At 48.6% G+C, this 27,803-nt stretch overlaps 1 protein-coding gene across 3 annotated transcripts in view; it reads left to right on the top strand.

Annotated features, from left to right (window-relative positions):
- The window catches only part of GJC2 (gap junction protein gamma 2), a 133,540-nt gene that overhangs the window by 9,484 nt on the left and 96,253 nt on the right, over positions 1–27,803 (top strand). For 2 of the 3 annotated variants that reach the window (XM_045003610.1, XM_045003611.1), the window contains exon 3: positions 17,022–17,358. The gene's annotated coding sequence lies outside the window, so the exon portion shown is untranslated. Of the gene's footprint in view, positions 1–17,021; positions 17,359–17,799; positions 18,074–27,803 lie in introns of those variants that run through there. The other variant, XM_045003612.1, reaches the window with a different exon arrangement.

Genomic DNA, 27,803 nt, shown 5'->3' with positions numbered 1-27,803 from the left:
GGTAGTGAGCAGGCTCCCTGCTGAGGGTGGCAGCACTTGGAGAGCATTTGAGGAATCAACTGTAAACAAGAATGTTAGTTTATGTGTGTGGGTACGTCTACACTACGGGACTATTCCGAATTTGCATAAACCGGTTTTGTAAAACAGATTTTATAAAATCGAGTGCGCGCGGCCACACTAAACACATTAAATCGGTGGTGTGCGTCCATGGTCCGAGGCTAGCGTCGATTTCTGGAGCGTTGCACTGTGGGTAGCTATCCCGTAGCTATCCCATAGTTCCCGCAGCCTCCCCCGCCCCTTGGCATTTCCGGGTTGAGATCCCAGTGCCTGATGGGGCAAAAATCATTTTCGCGGGTGGTTCTGGGTACAGCCTCACCCCTCCCTCCCTCCCTGACAGCGGCAGACAACCGTTTCGCGCCTTTTTTGCTTGGTGAACCGTGCAGACGCCATAGCACAGCAAGCATGGACCCTGCTCAGCTCCATACCGCAATCGTGGATGTTTTAAACACCTCGCGCACTCTCGTGCAGTATATGCTGAACCAGGACCTTCGAACCGAGGCGAGTAAGAGGCGGATACGGCAGCGCGGCGATGACAGTGATGAGGACGTGGACACAGAATTATCTCAAACCGCGGGCCCCGGCGCTTTGGAGATCCTGATGGTAATGGGGCAGATTCTATCCATTGAACGCCGATTTTGGGCCCGGGAAACAAGCACTGACTGGTGGGACCGCATTGTGTTGCAGGTGTGGGACGATTCCCAGTGGCTGCGAAACTTTCGCATGCGTAAGGGCACTTTCATGGAACTTTGTGACTTGCTTGCCCCTGCCCTGAAACGCCATAATACCAAGATGAGAGCAGCCCTCACAGTAGAGAAGCGAGTGGCGATAGCCCTGTGGAAGCTTGCAACGCCAGACAGCTACCGGTCAGTCGGGAATCAATTTGGAGTTGGAAAATCTACTGTGGGGGCTGCTGTGATGCAAGTAGCCAAAGCAATCACTAAGCTGCTGCTACGAAAGGTTGTGACTCTGGGAAACGTGCAGGCCATAGTGGATGGCTTTGCTGCACTGGGATTCCCTAACTGTGGGGGGGCGATAGATGGAACCCATATCCCTATCTTGGCACCGCAGCACCAGGGCACCCAGTACGTAAACCGGAAGGGGTACTTTTCAATGGTGCTGCAAGCACTGGTGGATCACAAGGGACGTTTCACAAACATCCACGCGGGATGGCCAGGGAGGGTTCATGACGCTCGCGTATTCAGAAGCACTACTCTGTTTAAACGGCTGCAGCAAGGGACTTACTTCCCAGACCAGAAAATAACAGTTGGGGATGTTGAAATGCCTGTCGTTATCCTGGGGGACCCAGCCTACCCCTTGATGCCATGGCTCATGAAGCCATACACAGGCAGCCTGGACAGTGGTCAGGATCTGTTCAATTACAGGCTGAGCAAGTGCAGAATGGTGGTGGAATGTGCATTTGGCCGTTTAAAGGCGCGCTGGCGCACATTACTGACTCGCTCAGACCTCAGCCAAACCAATGTCCCCTATGTTATTGCTGCTTGCTGTATTCTCCACAATCTCTGTGAGAGTAAGGGGGAGACCTTTATGGCGGGGTGGGAGGCTGAGGCAAATCACCTGGCCGCTGATTACGCGCAGCCAGACACCAGGGAGATTAGAAGAGCACACCAGGAAGCGGTGCGCATCAGAGAAGCTTTGAAAACGAGCTTCATCAATGGCCAGGGTACAGTGTGACTGCTGTGTTTGTTGATGAACACCCAACCCCCTTGATTGACTCAGTCCCTGTAAGCAACTCCCCCTCCCCCTTCGAGTACAGCTTACTTATGCAAATAAAGTCACTCTCATTTAAAAAGCATGAATTCTTTATTGATTCATTATAAAAAGAGGGAGAGAAGTAAGGGTGTGCTTTGGGAGGAGGAAAGGAGGGATGGAGAAGGCCATTAAAAAAAAAATTCAGAGTAACGACATCCTTCTGGTTGGGCTGTCCACGGGGGTGGAGTGGGCGGGTGCACGGAGCCTCCCCCCACGCGTTCTTACACGTCTGGGTGAGGAGGATGTGGAACATGGTGAGGGTTGAGGGTGGTTATACAGGGGCTGCAGCGGCACTCTGTGATCCTGCTGCCGTTCCTGAAGCTCCACCAGACGCCGGAGCATGTCAGTTTGATCACGCAGCATGTCAGTTTGATCACGCAGCAGCCCCAGAGTTGCATCCCGCCACGCTGATCTTCCTGCCGCAACCGCTGATTTTCCTGCCGGTCTTCCTGCCGCCACCTCTCATCTCGGTTGTCCCTCCTGTCCTCACGTTCACTGGCCTCTTTCCTGTAATTTGAAACCACGTCCTTCCACTCATTCAGATGACCTCTTTCATTGCGTGTAACTTCCATAATATCCGAGAACATCTCATCTCGCGTCTTCTTTTTCCTCCGCCTTATCTGTGCTAGCCTTTGGGATGGAGGAGGGACGCTTGAAAAATTTGCAGCTGCATGAGGGAGATAAATATTTAGAAAGATACATTTTACAGAACAATGGTTATACTCTTTCACAGTGAAAAGCACTATTCACCTTACATAGCACATGTGATCTCCCTACAAGGTCGCATTTTTCATCTTAATAGTGACTGCTTGCATCTCTGGGGTTACAGATCTCAGACACAGGTCCAGGCATCAGGATTCAGCTTGCATGCGGCCATGGTAAGCCACTGTCTCAGTGATTTACCCCTCCCCCCCCAACGCATGGCTAATACCACGCTAGCTCCCTGCTAATCAACAACCTTCCCCCTCCCCCCCACCCACTGCTTGTCCGGTAGCTTGGGGAAGATCGCCTCGCCGGTGACCAAACAGAAAAGATCATCGGCATTTCACTCCTCCCCTCCCCCCGCTTCGCTACGTGCAGGAAAGTTTTTTTTTTACGCTGCTGCATTCCACGAACCCAGTAGAAAAATGGCCACCCCCCTTACTTAAATTCCTGATTTTTAACCAGGTTATCCTGAACGATATCACTTTGCTGAGGATAACAGAACAAGATAAAGAGCGGATGCTTCTTGAATGCCAGCAGTCACCGGGACCATACGCTGCGATGCTTTGCCACGCAATGATACCTGATTACTTGCTACATGCATGGCATGGTAAAGTGTCCTACCATGGTGGGCGGAACAAGGATGCCTTGCCCAGAAACCTTCTGCAAAGGCTTCTGGAGTACCTACAGGAGCGCTTCATCGAGATGTCCCTGGAGGATTTCCTCTCAATCCCCGGACATGTTAACAAACTTTTCTAAGTAACTATACTGTCTGCGAATGCATCCCAAGTCCTCTGGGCAAATCAATCATTAAAAAAGGCTTGCTTAAAAAACACTGTTTGCTATTTGCAAAGGTACACTCACCAGAGCTCCCTTCCAGGGCGTCATTCTCTGGAATAGTTGCTTGTGAGGGCTGGGAGCAGGGTAATTCCGTCAGGGTGATAAAAAGCTCCTGGCTGCTGGGGTTCACGGAGTGCTGTGTGCTCTCTGCGAGGTCTTCCTCTTCTTCTTCCTCTTCATCTTCCCCGTCTGCATAATCCTCAGACATGGCAGAGATTACAACCCCCACCTCGGAATCCACGGTCAGGGGTGGGGTACTTGTGGCGCAGCCCCCTAAAATTGCATGCAGCTCAGCATAGAAGCGGCATGTTTTTCGACCTGCCCCGGACCTTCCGTTTGCTTCTTTGGTTTTCTGGTAGGCTTGTCTGAGCTCCTTAACTTTCACTCTGCACTGCACGGAGTCCCTGCTGTGGCCTTTATCCGTCATAGCCTTAGAAATTCTTTCAAATACTTTTTCATTTCGTCTTTTGGAACGCAGTTCTGTTAGCACTGAATCATCTCCCCATATAGCGATCAGATCCATTACCTCCCGAGCGGTCCATGCTGGGGCTCTTTTTCGATTCTCAGGAGACTGCATTGTTAACTGTGCTGATGAGCTGTGCGTGGTCACCTGTGCTGATGAGATGAGATCTACACGCTGGGGAAGCAGGAAATGAATTTCAAAAGTTCGCGGGGCTTTTCCTGTCTACCTGGCCAGTGCATCCGAGTTGAGAATGCTGTCCAGAGCGGTCAGTGGTGCACTGTGGGATAGCTCCCGGAGGCCAATACCGTTGATTGCGGCCACACTAACCCTATTCCGATATGTTAATACCGATATTAGCGCTACTCCTCTCGTCGGGCAGGAGTACAGAAACCGATTTAAAGAGCCATTAAAATCGATATAAGGTGCCTCCTAGTGTGGACGGTTGTGGCGTTAAATCGGTTTTAGGCTCCTAAAACCGATTTAAACGCCTAGTGTAGACCAGGCCTGTGTGTGGGGGGGTGGGGGGTGGAAGCTTGGGGGCTCATGTAACTTTCCTCCTGGCCTCTGCTGTAAAGACACGCAGGGTTCTAATGAGTAACTTTCCTTGCAACTGTGATTTTGATTTTTTTTTTTAAACCAGAATTTAAAATAGCCTCATTCTGCTTTGCTAATTAATAGCTTCCCTGGTGCCTGAAGTACTTTGTGCATGGGCCAAAGTGCACCTCTAGTGCTCCCTGCGTACTCATCCGGCAACACAGCCCATTAGCCCTGTCCCCAGTACAGTGCCAGATCCATGTGCTACAGACACAATTATACCATGTAAATCACAGAGAGGGACGTAGCTGAGTGAGCTGGGAGGAGAACCTTGGTCCTTTGGCTCCAAAACCTCAGGCTTCTGGTATTTGTGCTAAAGGAGACCTGCTCCGGCTAGCCGCAGAGAGATGTCCCTTATCTTCTCTTCACCAACCCCTAGAGGGCAACATCGAGCACACCGCATGTCCCCTTTGGAATGGTACATCCCAGTGGAGTGGTGATACTTCCGAGAGCCCCCACCGTGTTCTATTGCCCAGGCCCAGTATCGGCAGCAGGGCCCAGTGGTGAAAGGGTTAGTTGTACGTGAAAATAGTCATTGTGTCTTCAGCGTAGCATGCTGGAATTGTTCCGTGCGACTCCTATTAACATCAATGGCTAAATCCTTGCACATTAATTCCCAAAGACTTAGCTACGTGGCCTGTATGAAGAATACAAAATGATTCTTTGAACATTTGTACAGGTACAGGGAATGCAGGTTTTGAAGCTCTCCTCCAGAGCAGCTTCAGCTGCCTTAACTGCTGACGAAGAAGCCCCTTTAGAGGAAGGGTCTATTCCTCCCCCAAGGATGGTGCTGACAAGCAACGCCATCCAGCTGCTTTTGAAAAGCTCTGCATGAGACTTGTGGAGAGATGCCAGGGACCCTTAGAGTGCATGTCTGCACAGGTAGCTGGCAGAGCAGCACTTTGGGTCCTTCGTCAATGTGGTGCGAATACCCAGGCAATGCCGATGGGTTCCGTAAAGCTCAGCTTGTGTCTTAATTTCACATCTCAGTGACTGATGTAAACCGCTCCCATGAAGGAGGGATACAATGAGCCAGGAACCGATCAGAGCGAGCTCTGGAGAAGGTCTATGAGATGGTGTAAGGCATCCTTCTCTCAGCTCTCTTTCTTCCATCCCCCTCATGCTCTTGATTGCGGCATCATTTTGTTTCTTATTTAAGTGAGATCGGAACGGCTTCTCCTGGGCTCCGTGTTAGAAGAGTGAGAACGTGGCTCATGTCATTGTCTGTATGATATTTTTGTTTGTATTAACTTTGCTAGTGCTTTTTATGTAGCCTGTTGTAAAACTAGGCAAATATTTAGATGAGTTGATGTACCTCCTGGAAGACCTCTGCGTACCTCCAGGGATATGCATTGAGAACCACTGATTTAAAGTACTTATCAACCTAATTTTGTAGTGTAGACCAGGCCCAAGTGATCTGCCCCAGGTCAGAGGAAGCCTATGACAGAGCGGGGAATCTTGGTTCTCTAGCCCTAGTGCCTTAAACACTGGGCAATCCTTCCTGTCTATAAGAGACTGAAAACAAAGAGCAGAAACGAACGGTCCATCCTCAGCATGGCAAGAGGTTAACAGCCACGAGGATCCATAAGAGTTCTGGTGTTTGGTTTATTAACGAGCTGGAAAGGAGAAGGTCAACAGCGAAGTGGCAAATATTGCAAATGGACCCAACATTATTTAGACCAGAGATGGCTGTGAAGGATTTAACAAAACTAGGAGAGTGGCTAGCAATTGAGTCGACAAATGCCTTGGGAATATCTAGTGGAAAGAACAGCTTGAACGGCTCCATGGAATTGGGTTCAGAATGAACTGCAACCAAATCAGGGAATAAGATCTTTGCCGTGGCATCACTGTGGAGGGCTCTATTAGTATTTATTAATTAATTTATTATTTGTATCGCCATAGTGTGCAGATTTGCCAGTCATAGACCAGGATCCCACTCTGCTTAACCTTTGCTCAAGGTGCAGCAGTGGTTAAGAAAGCAAACAACTATGGGGCTGTATAAAGAATAGGATAGAAAATAATACAGGTAGTATAATAACGCCATTATTGTAAGCTCTCTGTGGGGCAGAGACCCTGCTTTTTGTTCTGCGTTTGTACAGTGCCCAGCGCAGTGTGTGTGTCTGGTCCTTGACTAAGGCTCCTAGGTACTATGGTACTACAAATACCGTATTTTCCGCACTATAAGGCGCACCTAAGAGCCTTAAATTTTCTCAAAAATTGGCCGTGCGTCTTATAATCCGGTGCGCCTTATGTGTGCACTGAGTTCCAAAATCTGTAAAAATGTTGTTGTGCGACTTTGGTAAGCGCTTTGCTTGATTGACTGTCGGACCATTTTTCGCTGACACAGGGACGTAATACGTAAACTACGTACGCTGGCAGCGATAAACCAATCAGAGAACATTACGTAATACGTACAGTACGTACGTTTACCTTCTCCACTCCTCCGGTAGGTATACTACCGGTATGCTGCAAAACAACATTTGTTTGTCTAAGGACCCCCGAAAATGGCACCAGTGAAGAGACATGCTTACGAGGCACAATTCAAACTACAGGCTATCAGTTACGCGGTTGTAAATGGGAATAGAGCAGCTGCAAAAGAATTCAACATCAATGACTTTGATGGATTTGTGGGAGAAGATTGATTAAAAAATAATGTGAGTGTATTGTTAAATAGTAGAATAAAGTTCAACTAAACTCACTGTTTTGCTTCCGTTACCTTTTTACTACACTATGAACACCGTTAACTTTTTTTGTAGACCGTATGTTTTAGCATGCGCCTTATAATACGGTGCGCCTTATGTATGGGTTAAGTACAGAAATAGATCCCGTAATTGAGACTGCGCCTTATAATCCGGTGCGCCTTATAGTGCGGAAAATACGGTAAGTAATAATAATAATTTGGAGACCTCGGTAAGATTAGTTAAGATTGTGTAAGGTTTGCAATTAAGGCAGGACTAAAAATCTCTCACCTTCCCACCTGGGGCTGGACTTGATTGAATTTCATCTCCAAATCTGTTGCAGCAACTTGTCTCCATAGGCCCATTGAGTCTTCGGTAGAATTGTTTTCAATGTCATAGTTACTAACTTTTGCGGAGGAAACATGCTCATGACATTATTAGCTTGGCTTAGCTGAGCCACATTGCACTTAATACTCTATAGATAGGACTCTACCAAATTCATGGCCATAAAAAACGCATCACGGACCGTGAAATCTGGTCTCCCCTGTGAAATCTGGTCTTTTATGTATTTTAAGGTTAAAAGGATGCAAAAGTACACAGCATTTCTCAAACTGGGGCTCCCGACCCAAAAGAATGTCTCAAGGCTATTGTAGGGGGTCATGGTATTTCCACCTTTACTTCTGTGCTGCTGCTGCTGCTGGCAGCAGCGCTGCCTTTAGAGCTAGGCACTCGGCCAGCAGCCACTGCACTCCAGCTGCTCAAATCTGAAGGCAGCGCAGAAGGTAGGGTGGCAATACCATGACCCTCTTACAGTAGCCCTGCAACCCCCTTTTGGGTCAGGACCCCCTGCTGGAGAAACGTTGTGTCTTAAAGGCTTTACATGTTTGTATTTTGCTGTTTTCAAATACATATTCATGTTTTGTTACAACACTGTGAAAATTAAGGTTTAAATATCTGAAACTGTGAAATTTAAGATTGTTAAAATGCTATGGACGTGAAATTTACAAAGATGGACCATGAATTTGGTAGGGCTCTGTCTATAGCTCTAAAGCAGCATAGCCAATATTTACATAAACACTCATCTAGGAAAAGTAGTGTGGTTTTGCTTTAATCAGTGAATATCACTTTTCCCCAATTATTTTTAATGTCATGGCAGGAATACATAGATTTCATGGCTTACCTGGTAAATTTTAATAAAAATATTACAATACTGTTATGTTGAGATGTGTTGTACACCCTAACTAGTCCTCTGAAATACTACACGTACAATGTGAGTGAAGTACTGTTATGAAAACATTAGCTGTTGCATTTCCTGACTTCTAAATTTGAAAACTAGCATTGACTCTATTTATTTTTTTCCCATTTAAAATAATATATGTAGCTATGCAAATATACTCAAGAGTGTCTGTAAAACTTTTGAAGAGGTTATCAGCAAGGCAAATTGAAAGTGAAAATCTGATGACACGGTCTATGCAAGTGATGCTATGTAAGGGTATGTCTATACTTATTGGGATCGACGCTGCGGCAATCGATGCACCAGGGGTTGATTTAGCGGGTCTAGTGAAGACCCGCTTATTCAACCACAGATTGCTCTCACATCGACTCCGGTACTCCACCGGAACGAGAAGCATAAGGTAAGTTGATGAGAGAGTTTCTCCCGTCAACCCAGCGTGGTGTAGACACCCGCAATAAGTTGACCTAAGCTACGTTAACTCAAGCTACATTGTTCACATAACTGGAGTGGTGTAACTTGGCTCGACTTACCCCCTGTAGTGTAGACCTGCCGTAGGTAAACTCTGAAAGGTAAGATGGGAACGATATTGCACAACTGGTTTTTCCTTTTGATACAAAATGATATAAAAAAAACTAACAGTAAGAAACATTATTACATTGTGCAGCATAGGTGATACTACCGCCTTACCCCAAATAAACCACACTGATACCTGCCGAACGCAGAACATAGCAACTAGACATTTCCTGAGGGCAGCATCATACGGAAAGAAAGCCAATCTTACCTACGTAATTCAGCAACAAGGATGTAATTCTCTATTCAATTTCCTAGGTTGGCTTTACAAATTCAATAGGCACGCTTTCTCTATATATTAGGATAATTTCTCTAGAACTCCGTCGGTTTAATCTCTATTCAGCTTTACAGGATTGTCTTCCAGAAAGGCTTGAATCACTGGATATGCTTGAACCGTTCTTCCTTATTTTCAGAATAAACTGTTTTAAAAGGTCCTTTAGAGAGACAAGGTGGGTGAGGTAATATCTTTTACAGGACCATCTTCTGTTGGTGAGAGACAAGCTTTTGAGCTTACTCAGAGCACTTCTTCAGGGTTGGGGAAGGTACTCAGTGTCAGCAAAATGGAAGGTGGAACAGACTGGTTATCATAAGGAGTTAACATGTTGCAAGGGGGTGGGGCTAGACTAGATGACCCTTGTGGTCCCTTCTAACCCTAAGATTCTGTGATTCTAAAAGATCATTCAAGGTAAAGTGGGCAGGTAACACCTCTGCAGTCCTAGGTCAAAGGAGAATTAGTGGGTGATAGACTCTTGTTATGTGCCATAAATCCAGTGTCTTTACTGAGTGCACGATTTTTAGTGACTAGCTAAGTTACAAATTTAGCTTTCAGGCTCGTCTTCTGAAGGAGTTGTGCAGGTTTCCTACAAGGACTGAGAGGTCAGACGTGGAGTGATCGCTTTGTGAAAAGTATCAGAGGGGTCGCCGTGTTAGTCTAGATCTGTAAAAAGCAACAGAGAGTCCTGTGGCACCTTATAGACTAACAGATGTGTTGGTCTATAAGGTGCCACAGGACTCTGTGAAAAGTGTTCACTCATGGGTGTTTTTCTCTTTTATCATTTTTCGATGTGAGCTCATTAGAGAGCATAGTGGTTGCTTCATTTCACCCACATAGTTGTTACTGGGACATTTAGCACAATGGATGCGGTAGCCCATACATTGCAATAGGTATACGTTGCATCTGGATCTTGAAAGGTGTGTTGTGGGGGGTATTGATCATCATAGCAGTGGAGATACGTCTGCAGATTTTGCATCTGTTATGGCAGGGTTGCTTCGAGTTGGTGGGCCCTTGTCTATGGGGTCTGGTAATGCATCTTCTCTGCTCCGGAAAAAATAACCTCCAAATAGCTGTGCTGATATAAGCATTTATAAGGTCAGGGGTCGGACATGTAGAGAATTTGGGAAGGAAAAATGCACATGCTTTTAGGCTGGTGTTTCTGGGGGTAAATCCGGTGCTTAAGCATGTTGGGTTGTCTCCTTGTTTCACATATATTTGGGCAGCCTCCTGCCAAAACAAGTCCGGTAACATAAAGCAGACCCTCGAGCCCGCCTGAGATGTGTGTCCTGTGCACTCACCCAGCAGCGTCTCTGCGTTTTTGCTCAGCCAGAGAGAACAGGCAGGGCCCACCCCCTGCCCCTGACGTCTGGGATGTATTAGTGAGTGCATGGCTGGAGCCCGGGGCTGGGTAAGCCGGGGAACTCTGCACAGAGTGAACAGCCTGAACAAACCCTCCTCTTCTCTGAGCTCCTTACTGTTGCAGTCCTTATACAGTAGCCGTAGCTGTGTGCTTTGCTCCTGTCAGGCACCAGCTTTGACCCATGACTTTGTTCCTCTCCTGTGAAGAACCAGGAAAATACAGTCGTGTGGCTAGGTGGGATTCTTTTCGGTCCCTTCCACGGTTTTGTGAGTGTGTGTGGCCTTTTGTGATGCTGTCTGAGCAGAGGACGGTCCATCACGGCTGGTAGCAAAAGGAACGGGCCATGAGGGGTGAGTAGCTGCGGGCAGCTTTGCCTGATGTACAGTGGATCTGGCTTGGTGAGTGTGGGAGGCAGTTTCTGCCCCAGAACGGTCTCAGTGGTATATGTGACTCTGAAGAGCAGTCCGTGAGTGTGCAGTATGTGGTGTGGCTTGGTATTTTGTCTGTGTGTATCTGTGTTTGAGCACGAGTGCGAGGTGTAGGTATCTGTTGGGGTTTGTGTGCATGCATAATATCTGTGTGTAGCTTCTGTGCGGTGTATGTGGGTCAATTTCGTGTGTGTGTGTGTGTACGTACTGGAAGAGCAGTCTGAGGTTTGTGCAGCATGCGTGTGACAATGTAATGTCTGGGCATAGGGCGTCTCCGTGTGTGGGAGGCAGAGAAGAGAATGCATGTGTCTCTCAAGGTTTTGCATTCTGTGTAGATAGTCTATGGACTGTGTATGTTGTGCTAGAAATTAATGTGAAAGACATGCAAAAGCAGGGAGCAGTATTACTGCAAATACTGTTTCTGTTTGGCTTCTGTGGGACATGGGATGTGGGAACTGAAGAAGCAACACAGTCTAATCTAACAAGCATTTTTCACCAGAAAACTTTAAAACACACTATGGACATACATCTACGTGCATAGCATCCCTCTGAGGTGTGTTAGTATGACTGCCCGCAGATGGGTAAACTGAGGCACAGAGAGGTTAAGTCTGGTGTTTAAAGTCACACAGCATGTCTCTGTGGCAGAGCTGGTCCCAGGCCATTATTCTAAAAATAGGCTCTCTGATTTGAGTGCGTCTTTAATTAAAGTTTTTAAAAATGGGTGGAATAACTCAGTAGCAATTCGAAGGTGATTTGGAGCAGGGCTGGAGGGGGGCAGGGTATGTTATATGAAAGCTGGTAACCTTTAGGCAGAAGCTGTCATTTTTCTATTGAGCTGGGGAAGGACAGAGGAGAAGGAAAGGAAGAAAATCTGTGCCTAACCTGAGTGAACTGATGCTCATCTTCATGTTGCATCTTCAATGTGGATTCCATCATGTTGCTGCGTTTAGGATGAGCTCTAATTTACCGAGAGGGCTGTTTGCACAGAGCAGGGAGCGGTGCCCTGGTAGGGTGTTGCAGCAGAGGGGGACAGAGCCACTCTGTGCTAATGTGGGTGACAGTAGCAGGCACAGCACCAAGGAAGCTGCTTGAGCGTAAAGCTTGGGTCCTCCAGCAAAGGCAGATGGTGCTGAAGTGGAACTGTCTGTGTCGTTAGGGTGATGGGCTGCTAGCTGGAGGCCTTTAATTTACAGTCTGGCGAAGAGCCAGTGGCACCATATGGGCAACGAAGACCCCAGGTTAAACTGATGAGCAGTTGCAATGGGACGTTTGCAGGGCAAGGAAGGGGTCCAGGTTTAACTCAAACTTTTAAATGTCGATTCATAGGGTAGAAATAGTGAGGGAGGCTTAACCCCAATAACAGTCTGTATCTAAGCACTGTCTCTCCTTGCTCTGGATGCTGTAGCGTAACAAATAGAAAGTTAAGGGGCGACTCGATTACAGTCTATAAGTATATACGTGGGGAACAAATATTTAGTACCGGGCTCTTCCATCTAGCAGAGAAAGGTCTAATGTGAGCCAATGTTCACACCGGAAATAAGGCGTAAATTTTTAACAGTGAGGGTAATTAACCAGAGGAACAATTTACCAAGTGTCATGGTGGATTCTGCATCGCTGGTCATTTGAAAATCAAGATTGGATGTTTTTCTAAAAGAGCTGCTTTGGCAATTACTTTGGGGGAAGTTCTCTGGCCTGTGCTAGACAGGAGGTCAGACTAGATCGGTGGTTTTCAAACTGGGGTACACGGATCCCTAGTGGTAGGCAAGCTGTCGTCACGGGGTACACGAGAAAAATCCTGTAATGGTGGACAACGCACTTTATTTAGTAAGACTTGGTAATCTAATCATAGGTATAGTATGACCCTATCTCATACAGGGGTACGAGGCGGGCTACATTATTTGGAAAGAGGTAGGCAGCCTAAAAAGTTTGAAAACCACTGGACTAGATGATCACAATGGACCCTTCTGGCCTTGGAATCTATGCATCTAGGACAAATAGGCCAAACAAACGGAGGGAGGGTGACCTGACAGAGTCCTCTTAACTACTGGAGTGATATACGGGTCATTTAAATCTGCTGCACAGACATTTGGGGGGTGTAAGGAGGAGTATTTAAAATGTCCTTAATCTGAGCATGGCAGGCTGCAGTGCCATGGAAATGGCTGATCCTCCTGCCCCTTTCTATGAGGTCCAGGGAGATTAGTGAAAGGAGGATACCCTCAGCCTGTGTTCCTTGGGGCCTAATGGGGGCTGATAAACCCATTGTACAGACTGGGTAACTGAGACTGAGGACCCGATTCTCCCTTGTACTCTGTCTCTTTGCTCTGTCATTGTAATGAGGCCATAAAGGCGGGGAAGAGGCTCCCAGGTAATACCTATTGCTCCATCTGTTGGTGTAGGGCTCCCGGAACAGATCTACACTAGTCTGGCCTCTCTCCCAGTTCCCCTGGTGAAGGGACTGAGCTGGGGAAGAGAAGGGACACGTGGAAGCAAAATCTTTTCCTGTCTAGGGTAAAGTGGTAGACAATCCCTAGAAAGCCATTGCAGCTGGAGCATAAGCTAGAGCAGCCCCAAGGCTGGTAGGTCCATGGCTGTCCATGGGTAGGTCCATGGCTGTCCCGAGCGTGATATCTGTGCCAAGTGCAGACACGGAGCAACAGAGAATCAGGTCTCAGCCAAGGCCAGTGAGGGGGTCATTTGACCCTGCTTTCTTGTTCCCCCATCTGTATAATGGGAAGAATTATGAAACTTTTCTGACAAAAAAATGGATTTTCAACCTAAACCAAAATTGCCTTGGAATGTTTTTCACTTTAGTTTATTTTTGAAAAAAATGGGGAAAATTTGACCGATGTATTTTATTGAAAACCAAACTGTATTCATTTATTTATTTTTTTTACCAAAAAATAGTTTTCAAAAAACAAAAAATGTTTAGGTTTCAGTTTCTGTTAAAAACTGGAAAACGTATCCTGGGGAAATCTGGGAAAACAATTCTCAAAATAATTTCCCTGAACTATAACAGACTTTTTTTTGCCAACCAGCTCTAATGATGATCCTCACCCCTGTAAAGCACTTGGGGCCCTACAGATGAAAAGCACTTGAGACAGGAGCTCTCTTATTGTGTCTGGACAGCACCTGGCACCAAGGGGCTCTGATTTGAGCTGGGCCCCCGAGGTGCTAGTGTTGTACCGATAGGAAATGTTGTTACTCTTTGGGAGTGAGTTCACACAGTGTGGTAGTGCTTTCCAGACAGCGAAGCAGGGAGAGTCCCACAGTGAGGAGCTCGCGGTATAAGGCAGAGGGTACGGGAAGGAGAAGCGAGATGGTTATTTTAAAAGTTAGGTTCGCTGGAGGCAGCACAGGACAAATGGGCCTGGAAGCGGGTGTGGTGTGTGGGCAGGGTACAGGCTCTGTGCCTGAGCGCGGTGAGCTTGTACCGTGCACAGGAGACTGCAGAGGCAGTTGTGGGAGAAGATGACAAGCGAGTTGACAAAGGTGAGAATGCGGGTGGTGCAGAGGGGTGGAGCGTTAGGGGATATGGCTCAGAGGCGGTGTGGGCTTGTGGTTAAAGGATAAGGGATGGACAGACCTGTAAGGGTGGGGTGACCAGAAGCTTAAATTTGCTGGGCTAACGGATGGGGAGCCAGTGGAGGGACTGGAGGTGGGGAAGGAGCTGGGGAGATGACCTTAGTGGCTGTATTTGGTATGGGTTGAAGGGAGGCGACGTCTGTGTGTGCGTTGGGAGGCCGGAGAGGAGGCTGTTGTGGTGGTTGAGGGGGGCTCTCGTGTGGGCCTGTCTGAGAGGTGTGGCTGTGAGGCTGGAAAGGAACAGGACTGGTCTAAGAGCTCTAGAAAGGGCAGGAGTTACCCTGTATTCAGAGCACTGGACTGTGCCTCCCACCAGGGTGTTTCCCGGCTTGGCCGGGATGCCGACTGGTGTCCCTCTGCCAGTGTGAGAAGGCAGCTCTCTGTAACCACAAGGGCTGCGTCCCTGCAGTGCGTTTCAAAGGCTGGCTGGGCATGAGAATGTGGTAGAGTTCGATGGTGAACGCAGGAGCCGGCTTAGATCGCTCCCCTCTCGCAGACTCGGCTTTGACCTTATGCACAGTGCGACGAATGATTTCCTCCTCCCACCTCACCGGCCCATAGTACATGATCCGTAACCCTTCTGCCAGGCAGAACCAGCAGCAACCAGGGCCGGGTTCAATATCTAGGGGCTCCTTTCCATCGATCCAACACAGAACTGGCTCAAGCCCCCACCCAGTAACCTGGGAAATTTACACATCACCCCTGGGCGCCTCTGAGAGGAACACTGCCCCACTCGCCAGCACAGAGTCTGAGTGTAGAAAGAAACTTTTAATAAAAGGAGGGAAGTAACTTGGCATTAATTTGGGAAAACACGGTTCATAAACATAAACCATGAGTAAAAGACTCACCCCAAGTAGGTTGGGCTGTGCCCTTTTCCCCCTCAAGTTCAGCAACCCAAAAGTCCCCTTCACATGCCCACCCCTTCTCTGCTCCCCGCTCACACTTGCTGTCCTTGGTCAGTGCAGACCCTGGTTGAAATGGGCCACCCTCGTTACCACTACAAAAGTGATTTTTCCTCCCTTGGGATTCTCCTGTTAATTGAATTGTCTCGTTAGCACTGACCCCCCCCCAACTGGTAAGGCAACTCCCATCTTTTCATGTACTATATACATATTCCTGCTACTGTATTTTCCACTCCATGCATCTGATGAAGTGGATTTTAGCCCATGGCTACCCCTCTGAAAAGGTGGGGGGTAAAGGTGTGGGGGGGGTCTGCTGGCCACTCCTCACTGGCTGCCTGCTTGCAGTCTCTTAGTGATTTTAGCTCTGTGCAGGCTGGGCAGAAGCACAATCTTGCCCTAAGTGATTTCAGCTCTATGATTTCCACTCTGGGCAGAAACAGAGTCTCACCACAACTGGTTTCAGCTCTGACTGGGCGTGTTACATAACAAAGAGGTTCCTAGTGAGCCTGTGTAGCTCTATTCTTTGAACAGTCTGGGGGAACAGGCTATTTTAATCTATCTCCTGGCTGGTATTCCTGCCCCCACCCATTTTGTTTTCAAAGGGCTCGGACATTCGAGCTCTTGTTCTACCAAGGTTCTTTACACTGAAAGTGACTCCCTCCTTTGGGACAGTCCTTCTTTTCTGTATTCCCACAGTAATTACAAACAATTTCACTGCCCCCCTAATTTGTGACCCAACACCAGCCACGTTGATTACAACGAGCAAAACACCGCTCCATCAGTTGAATATCTAGCAAATCTAAGCAAAACAGGAGCAAACTGTATTTACATAAACACACCCAGGGTCTCTTCCCCGCTCCCAGCTAGCTGTCAGGGAAGCATTCCTTCAGCCCCTGCTTACAGATCTATTCATGCCCACTCTGCCTGCCAAACCGGAGCCGGGGGTACGTCCTGTATATGTCTGGCTGCTTCGGCCTTTGCCTCCAACAGTAAAGTACGCGAAGCAGCAAAGCATTACGTAAGCACAGAGTTAGACAAGAGGAGCATTTTGGCAGGCCCCGTAGCGCTAGGGTGACCAGATGTCCCGATTTTATAGGGACAGTCCCAATTTTTGGGTCTTTTTCTTCTATAGGCTCCTATTACCCCCCTACCCTCTGTCCTGATTTTTTTTTCACATTTGCCATCTGGTCACCCTACGTAGTTCAGAGAGATGGGTCCAGATCTGGAGCTCAGGCCTTGTCCACCTGGCCGGGTTTCAGCCGCTAGTGTGGCTGCTCTGATGTAGGCAGGCAAAGCCAATATAAGCCAGTGCTTCTCATCTCGATTTCAAGAAGGTGCAAATCACAGCGTCCAATATAGTCTGTCTATTCTGTAGCTTGCATTGGTGCAGCCACACCTGTGGGCTGTCACTGGGGCCAATCTTCAGTGTGGACCAAGCCTCACTTAAACTGGTGTAAAACTGGAGTGACTCTGGAGTAAGGCCATTGGACGGGAGAAAAGAATCTGGCCCCTCGTGTTTTGCAGTGGTCCAGCAGACCCATGTCCAATGTTTTTCCCCCTCCAGGTCGCACCTCCTGGTGTGATGTGCGATGATTATCCAAGGCTGCAGGGCAGGGAGAGCTGAGTTCTGCTGTGAGTGTGACATCTCTGCCAGCTGGATCACCGCTGCGGTCTCTGACGGTGATGAGTAGAACAAGGGTTAAAGAGGGTTCGTCCAGATCGAAATGGTCCCAGTGAACGGAGCAACTTTGTAACGGCAGCTAGTACTTATCTGTGTAAAACCGGCTGCAAACCCGCCGTGAGCTGCCACCGCCTTGACAGATGCGCTGTGCTGCCTTCAAGATCCCGCACAGATGTTCCTCGTCCACCCGACAGGAAGCTTCGTCGAGCCAAGATTAGCTGTAAGTACGGGTGTCTGCCTGTCTCGTAATGTGCATGCTCTGCAGCACTGTGCGTACGGACAAAAATAACCTCGAGTTAACATTAAGGCTGGAATGTCAACAGTCAGTAAGTGCCCGTCTTCCTTCCGCACTCACCCGCTCCTCTCCTCCGACAGCGGCCCCCAGGCATATTGCTGGTGCTTCTAGGCTCCCCTTGTCAGCATTCAGTCCCTAAATGGGCAGCTCCCTCCGAGTGTGAAAAGATGAAACCGATAAATAGATGCTTGAGACGAGCCTGATCCAGAGCCCCCTGAAGCTGATGGAAGGGCTCTCGGGGCCTGCAGAGGGCTTTGGCGCTGGCCCCTCGTCGGCTCGTTTCTTGGAGGAGGTGGGTCTTTGGGAGAGATTTGAATGAGTGCAGGGCAGCGACCTTGCGGGCCAGCTTGAGAAGGGAGTTTCATGGGTCGGGGAGAGGTGGACCGACAGCGCGCTGGAGTGGGCATTGCTGGCAGAACGGATGGGGATGCAGGCCCATGCAGTAAGCCCGGCAGGGCGTAGCGAGGGGCAGATCTATGTAGGGCGTTGAAGGCGACTGCAAGGGGCTGGAACTTGGTGCCGTGGAGCCGGGCGAGCCGATGGAAGGATTTGAAAAGGAAGTGACGCAGTCGGAGCCAAGGGCTGGGGAGCTGATCTGAGTGGCTGTGTTTTGTATGGACTGGATGGAGCAAGGGAACAGGTAAGTTACAGTAGGGGGTGGCCTCCCTCACATACTTTTATGCTTTCCGGTGAGCTGCCTTTCCTGCTGCACCCCTCTCCGCGAGTCATGCTGAGTTGGGCTGGCTTACTGGGACGAATGCAGAGATGAATGTGTTGGCAGGCGGGGGGTGATGTCTAAGTTGCTGTGAGGTGTGTACCAAGGTCCTGGTGCTGATGCCAGTTATACCACTGGCTTCTATGGTGTTGCCACTGTGAGAGCAAAATCGTGCTTGGCAAGGTCTGGGGGATGAATTCTGCCAACATAGACTCCTCTCTGTATTTGGCCCATCCTCTTCTGACACACACACAGAGCAGATCTGAACTCCCGTCCAGCTGGGAGAGAGTAACTATTTCTCCCCAGAGTCACGCTGCTTTGACTAGCCACACATTGGAAAAGGAGCCTGCCCCAGTCGAAGAAGAGCTGGGCACAGGGGAACCCTTGGTGTGACAATGTGGAGGGAGCAGCACATCTTTGATTGGCTTCTGACCTCCCACTGTGCATCTGCTCCAGCCCCACTGTGCAGCACCCAGCAACTCCTCCTTCCCCCAACCACTTCCGTACCACGGGAGCCCATCCCAGGCCACCAAACTGTACGTGAGACAGTGTGATGAGCGGAGAAGTATGTTTCTAGCCCCTTTTAAAATGGGCAGCTCTAACTTTTTATTTCTTTTAGGATTCGATGTTCTCTTGCTAACAGCAAGCAGGCGCTCCGGGCCAGCGCAGTCCTTGGAAATAATTGGCCTTCTTGCTCTCTGAAAGTCCCATGCCCTTTGGCCTCATGTCCCTTAAACACCACTCAAGGCATGCAACAGATCCCCTGAAATCCATTGCCTGGGAGTGTCTTATTGCCTAATCATGGCCCCTCTGATGGCTTCCTGCTAGAGCTGGCATTGCATGCAAAATCGCTTTCTTGGTATTAAAAGCTCTTGGCTCCCGATTCGACCCATGTACAAAATAAGCCACAATTAAAATTCTTCAAGTGGTTGCATACATTTTGCCTACAGCAAAAATCTGCCCGTCTGTTGTAAACCCATGCGTATTTCCACCAAATGCTTGCTTCGCTCCTTTCAGTCTGACTTTTTCACTCTTGATCATAATCTCTCTTAAACTTTGGTTTCATTTGCCTACTTTTGATCATTATTTATTTGGCACTCCAAGCATTTAGGGTTTTACTGTGGACCATATGGTGACTTTATCATCCACTGATTGATTTTAAAAAAGACAGGAAAAAAGACCATTATATGCCAGGACTTTTTGGGGTATAATTGACTAAAAATACTCAGATGATGACTTAGTAAGTTTCTCTCTTCAGACGTGAAAAGCACATAGGTGAGAACCAATGTGCCCTAATCATGATGCACAGAACCAGTGGCTCTGGAACACTTTTTATAGTGGGGGTGCTGCACCCCTCCATTGCCCCTGTCTGAGCCGCCTGCCGCCCCCTAGAGCTGGGGCCAAGAGCAGGGCCGTGACTTCAGGAGGGGAGGATGCACACGGGGAAGTGGGCCCAGGCTGAGGCCACAGCTGGGGGCAGGCACAGAGCCCCTGCCGTGGGACCGACAGTTGGGACCTCGGGCGTGGGGCCAGGAACAGAGCCCCACGTAAAACCAGGGGGTACTGCAGCACCCCTCGCGCCTATGCACAAAACTTAAGCATACATATTGGTCAAGACTGTAGCTACAGCTGGGTGTATACTACTGAAAAACTCCTCAACAAATGTTCATTTGGATGCTTATGTAAATTGATTTAGCAGCGTCCATGCTCCATTCATGTTTGCTTTCCATGACCGTTGTAGTGAATGGGTTAACTGGCAGGAATGTTTGCAGAAACAGATTTTCAAGTTAATAGTGCAGGAACGCAGAGAGCCAATTTCAGATTGGTGATCGTAAGTATTTACACCAGTAACTCGATCCAAAGAGTTACGTTATGCGCCATCCACTCAGCAAACAGCAACATGTCATGTGTCCTGTGTCAAGTTTAAACAGCTTGAATTCTGAATTCCTGCCAGAAGCTGTCTGCAATCAAACTATAGACTAAGAATTGCTCAGAGAGGGCCACGTTTTCAAAAGCACCTAAGTGACTAAGGCCAAGGGTACGCTAGAAACTTTTGCTGATACAGCAGTATCATTTAGAGGTGTGGTCTTTGTGTGCGACATTTTTGTAGACTGACAAAAGCCCTAGTCTAGAGACAGTTTTACACCCATAAAAATGTTTTTGCTGGTGTGGGTTATTTTGCTCAGGGAACCAACATAAGCTATACCGGCAAAAGAACCATTTACCAGTACAAACTGCATCTGCACTAGGAGGGTGCACTGCTATGGCTTTCACCAGTATAGCCAGCAACCTTCACTTGTGCACTCCTGGCCTTGGAAGTCTAAGGGTATGTTTACACCACCCGCCAGATTGGCGGGCAGCGATCGATCCAGCGGGGATTGATTTATTGCATCTAGTCTAGACGCCATAAATTGACCTCTGAGCCCTCTCCCGTGGACTCCTGTACTCCAGCTCGGCGAGAGGTGCAAGCAGAGTCGATGGGGGAGCGGCAGCAGTCGACTCGTGGCAGTGAAGACACCATGGTACGTCGATCTAAGTATGTCGACTTCAGCTACATGAATAACGTAGCTGAAGTTGTGTAACTTAGATTGATTTCCCCTCCCCCCCCCCAGTTTAGACCAGGGCTAAGTCCCATTGACTTTCAGTGGGACTTTAGATTCCTAAAGGTGTCACAGATCTGGCTGGACTTCCCCAGTTGGCAGCTCACCAGACTGTTGGAAGGGGGGAGGGATAGCTCAGGGGTTTGAGCATTGGCCTGCTAAACCCAGCGTTGTGAGTTCAATCCTTGAGGGGGCCACTTAGGGATCTGAGGCAAAAATCAGTACTTGGTCCTGCTAGTGAAGGCAGGAGGCTGGACTCAATGACCTTTCAAGGTCCCTTCCAGTTCTAGGAGATTGGTATATCTCCACTTTTTTTTTTTGGAGTCTGAACACAGCCCAGGTACCGTCCCAGTCAGAGGGTCCATAGGCACACTGTCTGGGTGCAGACTTCTGTCTAGCACCTCCTCACTCCCAGAAGCTGCATCCATGCAATCCCTGCCCCTGGAACCAGTGCTGGGTCCTCAGGCTGCTTCTGTAGTTTAAACGCACTCTTTCCCCCAATCCCACCGAAGGTGAGTGTCTTCTGGGACACAGTTCAGTTCTCTAAGGGGGCATATGGCATGTACAGATACTTTGCACAGACATCTAATACATTATTGCTCTTTACTTATTTGCATGAGAAATGCACAGATTATTACAAAAATAATACCCCCCACATGCATTTCCCCTCTCCAGCTGACCCTTCCCTGGGGGGACCATGTGTGTTCAGGGAGGCAGGGCGTTATGCACCTCCTGGCTCCTGCAGCTGGCTCCCTCATCTTAAGGAGTAAAAATGGCTGAGGAGCTGCCATCCAAAGCCGCTCTGGTCCCCTTTAATCTTCTGGCCTCCTCTGTCAGGTGACTCCCTGGTTGGCCTCAACAGCTGACCAGAGTTCTGGCAGGTCACCTCATTGCTAGGTGACCTCTTCCCTGACAAATCAGTTCTCTGGGGTAGGTAGGGTTGCCACCCATCATGGTTTTGGCTTCTGTGTGCAGGAGCCATTTAGGGTTGCCAGGTGCCTGGTTTTCAACTGGAAAGTCTGGTCAAAAAGCAGACCTGGCAGTGTCCAGTTAGTACTGACCAGATACCAAAAGTCTGGTTTCCGCTGGGTGCCGGGTCATTAACTTGCACCAGCCCCTGCTCAGCCAGGGCTGCCTCCTACTTGCAGGCAGGCTCCTTGTCAGGCTGCAGGAGGTCCCAGCCCAGTCCTGGGGCAGAGGGAGCCCAGATGAGGGGGTGAGGGCCTTGGAGATGATCCAGTGAGTGACGGGGGGGCAGGGAAGAGGAGCAAGTGATGGGGATGGGGCCTTGGAGGAAGGGACAGTGTGGGGGCGAGACCTTGGGAGATGGGGCGGAGTGGGGTGGGGCATTGGGGGTCCAGTTACCAGCAATTAGAAAGGTGTCAACCCTAAGAGTAGGTGCCAGCTGTTTGTCTAGGTTGCTTTCTTTTTTAATAGAATTTCATTCAGGTTTAACAGCCCACTATTGTTAGGCCTTTTCCAGTTCTCCATTAGAGTTTCAGTCCAACATGGAAGTGAAAGGATAATAGAGAAGACAAGAGGCTATACCTTCAAAAGGGAGATTGCATCTTGGCAGAGTTACATACAGACACCATAATCTCATACATAACTCATAAACAGTGTTGTGTTCACCCTGCACACACAGAGAAATTAGATAAAACATAACATACTCTTGCTGGAAGGTTGCAGTGAAATATAACTTTATTTCTTAGAATTCAGAACTATAACACAAGAGCCAAAACCAGAGAGAGACAAAGCAGGCTGCTCTCTAAAACAGACAGACACAGAGACAATTCACCCCACCTTACTCGAGGCTGTCTGTCTTCAGGCTGACTCTGATCACAGATTCATAGAGTTCCTTAAAGAACCACCTAGCCTGCAAAGGAATGCAAGGGAATGCCTTAGAAATTTAAAGTGATAGCTCTACAATTTGTATAGCTTTCAATACACCACAGATTGTAAAGACACAGTCCCCCGACCGTCACATTAAGCTGCTTAGCTTCTGAGTGAAATTTTCCAAAGTGCTTGTTTGAGAAATAAGTTTGAACAAAATGCAATCTCTTCATGGACAACTTAGGAGCAGAAGAGGCAAAATGTGTTTGAATAAACCGTTAGTTATGCAGATTGACCTTAATCTAATTGTAGCTTTAAGCCATTTATTTATTTGTGTGGTGGGCTGTGATGGGGTTGTGTATTGCCAGCTGTTCCTAGAGGCATGTTCTTGGTCTCTGCAGAGAGGCAAAAGGAAAGGATCCATCCATACTCCCAGGGAGCTAGCCTTCTTAATGATTGTTTAAAATGTCACATTTTGTATTTTTCCAGGCACACACAGATAACACTCTATGATGGCTGACGTTTCCTTGTGCTGAGAGATCCCAGTGCGCTAGCAGCATCTGGTACCCCTGCTCTGCCCTGGAGCAGAGAGTCTTCCCCCAAGGAAGTTGTTTTATTCACTATTCAGCTGTTCTCTCAACTTCATATTGCTCTTGCTTTGTCCTCTGAGAACGTTTCAGTCCTTAGAGAGCAGCCCATTACTGAATAAAAATCAAACTGACTTTCCAGGCCCCACTGCCAGACTGCCCCCGGCACTGGTCAGCGGTGATGTCGCCAGTCCATTGCATGGTGGGACATCTCAGTCAGGTCTGAAGTCAGCAATGCCCCACATCACTACCCCCTGCCTTGGCCCAAAGATGGAGGTCCCACCGGCACCCCTCCTCGTCTGACAGCAGCGGGCAGTCCTTGGCCCCCTCTCTGTAGTGTTCAATTTGTTGGGAGGAGTGTGTAATGTAGTGTAGTGTGGCAGTCCCTTCTGTGATTGCAAGATCCAAGCTGGGACTTAGGGAGAATGAATGTGATGACAGTCGGTAGCACAGGTTCTGTTAGTCAGGCTGGGAGGTAGAGAGCCAGGGAGGACAACGGCTAATGTCGATGTCCTGCAACTTCCGTAAAGAATCTTTTGTATATTCAGTGTAACAGAGTCCTGTCTGTTTTCTACCACGCAGGATGCTGCAGCCTCCTCAGAGGGGCTGAGTCTGCCATGTGCTCAGCCCAGGGAGCGAGAGAAGCCAGAGCCACCCCCCCGTGGGGCTGTGTGAAATGTTAGGCCCAATATTACAATGATTGTATAATGCAAGCCACAAATGAAACAGCCAGCCACGGGCCATCGGCCTTTAAAAGAGGAACTGGCACAAAGCCAGTAGCCAGCACCTCACCCACAAAGGGACCAGCTCTCAACTCCAGAGGGAGGAATGGGGAAAACCAAAGGGAGGAGCAGATACCAACACAAGGGCCGTAAGAATAACCCATCTGACATAGACCAGACTTGTATCATGGCCTAAGGGAGGAACATAGGGACGACCTAGTCCTAATGGAACCTAGGGACAGATCCAAACCATAGCAGCTAACCTTTACCACCCAGCAGGGGCGTGGAGGAACATGGCTCATGATGGCTTGATGGTCAATGGATATATTCGGGGAAAGCTCAGTCACGGAAGCGAGGTGCCAGGGGAGAATTGATTTATCTCCCGAATATACCGTATTAGTTATGTTACAGTACAGCAGAGGCTCTGGTGGAGGTACTGAGTACACTCAAGGAGCTGAGACTCAGGAAATCCTATAGAAATATGGCAGCACCACTCCTTGCTGAGAGTGCCTGAATAAGATGATGATGATGGGGATTGAGTTGCAGTATCTATAGCCAAGAGAGACCCGCACCAAGCTAGTAGTATTCACGTTGGTACATAAAGCAGCAGTCCAGCTGGCCAAAGAACCTGGCTCTCCTAGTCTGCCTGCAAAAAGAACAGGTTTTCTAACCGATACTATTTCTCAGTTTGTTTCATCTTGTTCGTTTTCTCTCGGAGCTGTAGATTGACAAAATCTCTCCTCCACTCTTCCGCCCACCCATACAGAGACATGGGGGTTTGGCATAAGATCGAGGGTGAAAAACTGTTTTTGGGTGAGGTTAAAAGACAAAACATTCAGGCCTTTACACAACGCTGGCACAAACTGCATACGCACCCCATTTGGCGCACGTGAACGCCACATGGATGCTCTAAGTACACCTTGCATACACAAATTCAGCAGGTTGTGTTACCACACGACAACACTCATGCTCACAAACTACTCCCGTGCACTCTCAGCGCCACACGAACACCACACACACGCTCTGCGCGCGGCACGTCCATGCAGCACTCCTGCTGACAAACACCATGCATGTGCAGCAGTCTGTACATGTCCACAGTCAGAGCACTCCACAGACATGTGCACACCCAAATTACACACCTGCATGCTCTTTCTCATGCACACGTGCACAAAAACACTCCAACATTTAATCACAGTGCGGAAACTCAACAGCAGAAGAGTCCTGCTGGAGACGGAGATGGGGCCTGAATGCTGGGGTAGCAGCTGCCACAGCTATATCAGTCCGTCCGAATGACAGACGTGTCAGTTTAGTTTGCATCTGGCTTGCGTAACATCCTTTATCTTACATAATGCAGCTCTTTATACAGTTGTGGTGTTTAATCAAAAGAGAAATTGAATCCACAGTGAACAGACTTTTCCAGGTACATTAGAACTCTTGGGAATGTCACTTATAGCAGACTTTTTAGGAGAACCAGTCAATTCCCTGCAAGTTCCTAAGAACTGAGACACTGGCGTGAGTAGCTGCTTTTTAATCCCATATTTGGTAAGCTTTGTCAAAACCAGGGACTCCTAATTACTTTTCCTGGTCGTTGCTGCTGAACGGCTGCCGCATGCCACCCCAGAGGTGGCTGCATTTCATTGGTAGGGGAAGCGCAGTTTGTAACGCATGTTGGAATCTTTGGGATGGAAGTCACTCTGTAAACATCCAGTATTGTTGTCCGTTGTCTGTTTCTTTATGGCATGTGTTTAATTTGGGGCTTTTTTGGACGAGTTGCAAGAAGGAAATCCCTTTTCCGGAAGAACTTCGCTTAAAAAAAAAATTGTCTTGAACTGGGACGAAACGTCAAGGGTGAGATTTTTTTGTGGGAATTTTTGGAGAGAAATTCCATTTCAGAAGAACCAAATGGAATTTTTCATCCTTTCTCCTGGAAGGCTCTTGTCGATGTCAGTTGTGAAACTGACCAGAGCCTTCCCTGGCCAGAGTGCCTGGCTACTCAGCCTCCCTTCCCCTCCCCTGCAGCTCCAGGAGCCAAAGAGGTGGGTGCTTTGTCTCCCCATTTTCCCCCTTCCCCTCCCGCTAAGCTCTAGAGATGGAGAGACAGAGACTCTGGCTCCCCGAGCTGCGGAGGCGTGAGCAAGGCTGAGAGCTCCAGTTCCTGACCTTTATAGCTCCTGGAGCTGGGTGTAAGGCTCAGCTGCAGAGTGTCTCTGTGATCAGCCTGGGCCAGGAAAGTTTTTGTCAATTTCCCTTGCGGGAGGTGAACCTTCCTGGCGGACAGCCGGGAACATCACTTCAGTTTTCCTGCTGAAAATTTTCCAGCAAAACTAAAGTTTTTCCCCTGGAAAATTTTTGTTTTGTGAGAAGAGCCTTTTTCATCAGAAAATCATTTGAATGAAAAACATTTTGACTAGCGCTACGGGCCACATGATCATGACGGTTTCTGCTTGTGTGACCACCCTCCCGATGTGTGTGTGATAAAAGGTTTCTTCTGTGCCCAATCTGCAGAGGGTAGGGGGCTGCTGCTGGACCAGTTAAGTGCCTGGGTCTCTAGCAGCCTGTGCTTTTTAGCTGTAGGGGTCCCCAGGTAAATTGCCAGGGCGTCAGTCAAGGTGGTGACGGTTGCACTTTTTCCCAGTGGAGGAGTGTGCGTGGGCTAGGTTACCACCAGGCAGGGGCTATATGCATAGCTGTGTGGACGCACTTGTGCCATAAAATGCTATTGCAGGGCCTGCTAGGGCTGGGAGTATTTGCTGGGGATTTATTTGTAATCTGCCAATTAGGGCTAAAAGAAGAGCTCTGTTTCATTAAAAATATCAAGGTTTCTGCCTCAAGGTTTTCATTCCTCATCAGAATGAAAACTTCTGAAACTTTTCACGGAAAAACCAGGGAGACCCACCCCAGAATAGCCAATCAGTTAGGGCACGCACCTGCTATGTGGGAGATCTGGATTCAAGTGCCCGGCCCAAGTCAGGGAGAGTGCAGATTAAAGCCTGGGTCTCCCAAATCCCAGCAGAGTGGTCTAACCACTGGGCTATTTGGTATCCTAAGGCAGGTTTTGCTCTTGTTTTGACCAGAAATTCCATCTTCGACCTGAGACACCTTCCAGTCGGAACTGAGACATTCTCACAAACATGTTCGGTTTCCATTAAATCTGCATTTTCGGATGAAAAAAAAGCTTAGTCGAAAAATTCCCAATCAGCTCTACTGCCAGTATAGCAACAATCAGTGGAAAGTGACTGTGTTGCCCCAACAAAATTGCTGTTGTCTTTAAAATCTTTTTCCAGCATCCAGCGCCACTAGTGAAGGGTGCTGGATTGACAACCCAGGACACGAAAGCCTCCCGTCTGCCAGCAGGACAGGGACCCAAGTGGATGGGGAATTTCCTAGCCCTATTAAGCTAGCCCTATGGGCTGAGAGGGTAGGTTAGCCTCTATTTAATCCTTTGGATCTCTACTGAGATTGCCAACAGGGGCATCCTTGTGAACTAGACTGAAATGACTCAGCCCGTTTCTTGTAGGGGACCAAAAAACCTATGGATGGTAACTGCTTTCAGCATAGCTAGCAACCTGTCAGACTAGACCCCATTATCAACCCCTCCCCAAGCCATCCAGACTCCTTGCCAGCTTTCTGTTTGCCTGCTGAAGACACTTGCCACTCTCCTGTTGTGGGCTGTCTGAGCGAGGAGGCTCCAATGGAGCCTGTCACGGCGATGGCTCCAGCACGCGCTCTCGTTCAGCAGGGACGAAAGGCCGCTCCATGCTGCCTGTACAGCTGTCTTTCTGTAACCTCTCCGTGACCCTCTGTCACCCAAGCTGGTTACAACAAACACATGGTGAGCTGTGTCCACCCCACAGTCTTTCTGCCTCGTGACTGTGTGTTTCCATTCTCAGCTCGGCTGCTGAAGGGCGGCTGT

This window comes from Mauremys mutica, chromosome 2 (genome assembly GCF_020497125.1).
Source record: "Mauremys mutica isolate MM-2020 ecotype Southern chromosome 2, ASM2049712v1, whole genome shotgun sequence".
NCBI classification, from domain to species: domain Eukaryota; kingdom Metazoa; phylum Chordata; order Testudines; family Geoemydidae; genus Mauremys; species Mauremys mutica.
The sequence above is the reverse complement of the archived record's forward strand: the minus strand, read 5'-3'. Positions and strand labels throughout refer to the sequence as shown.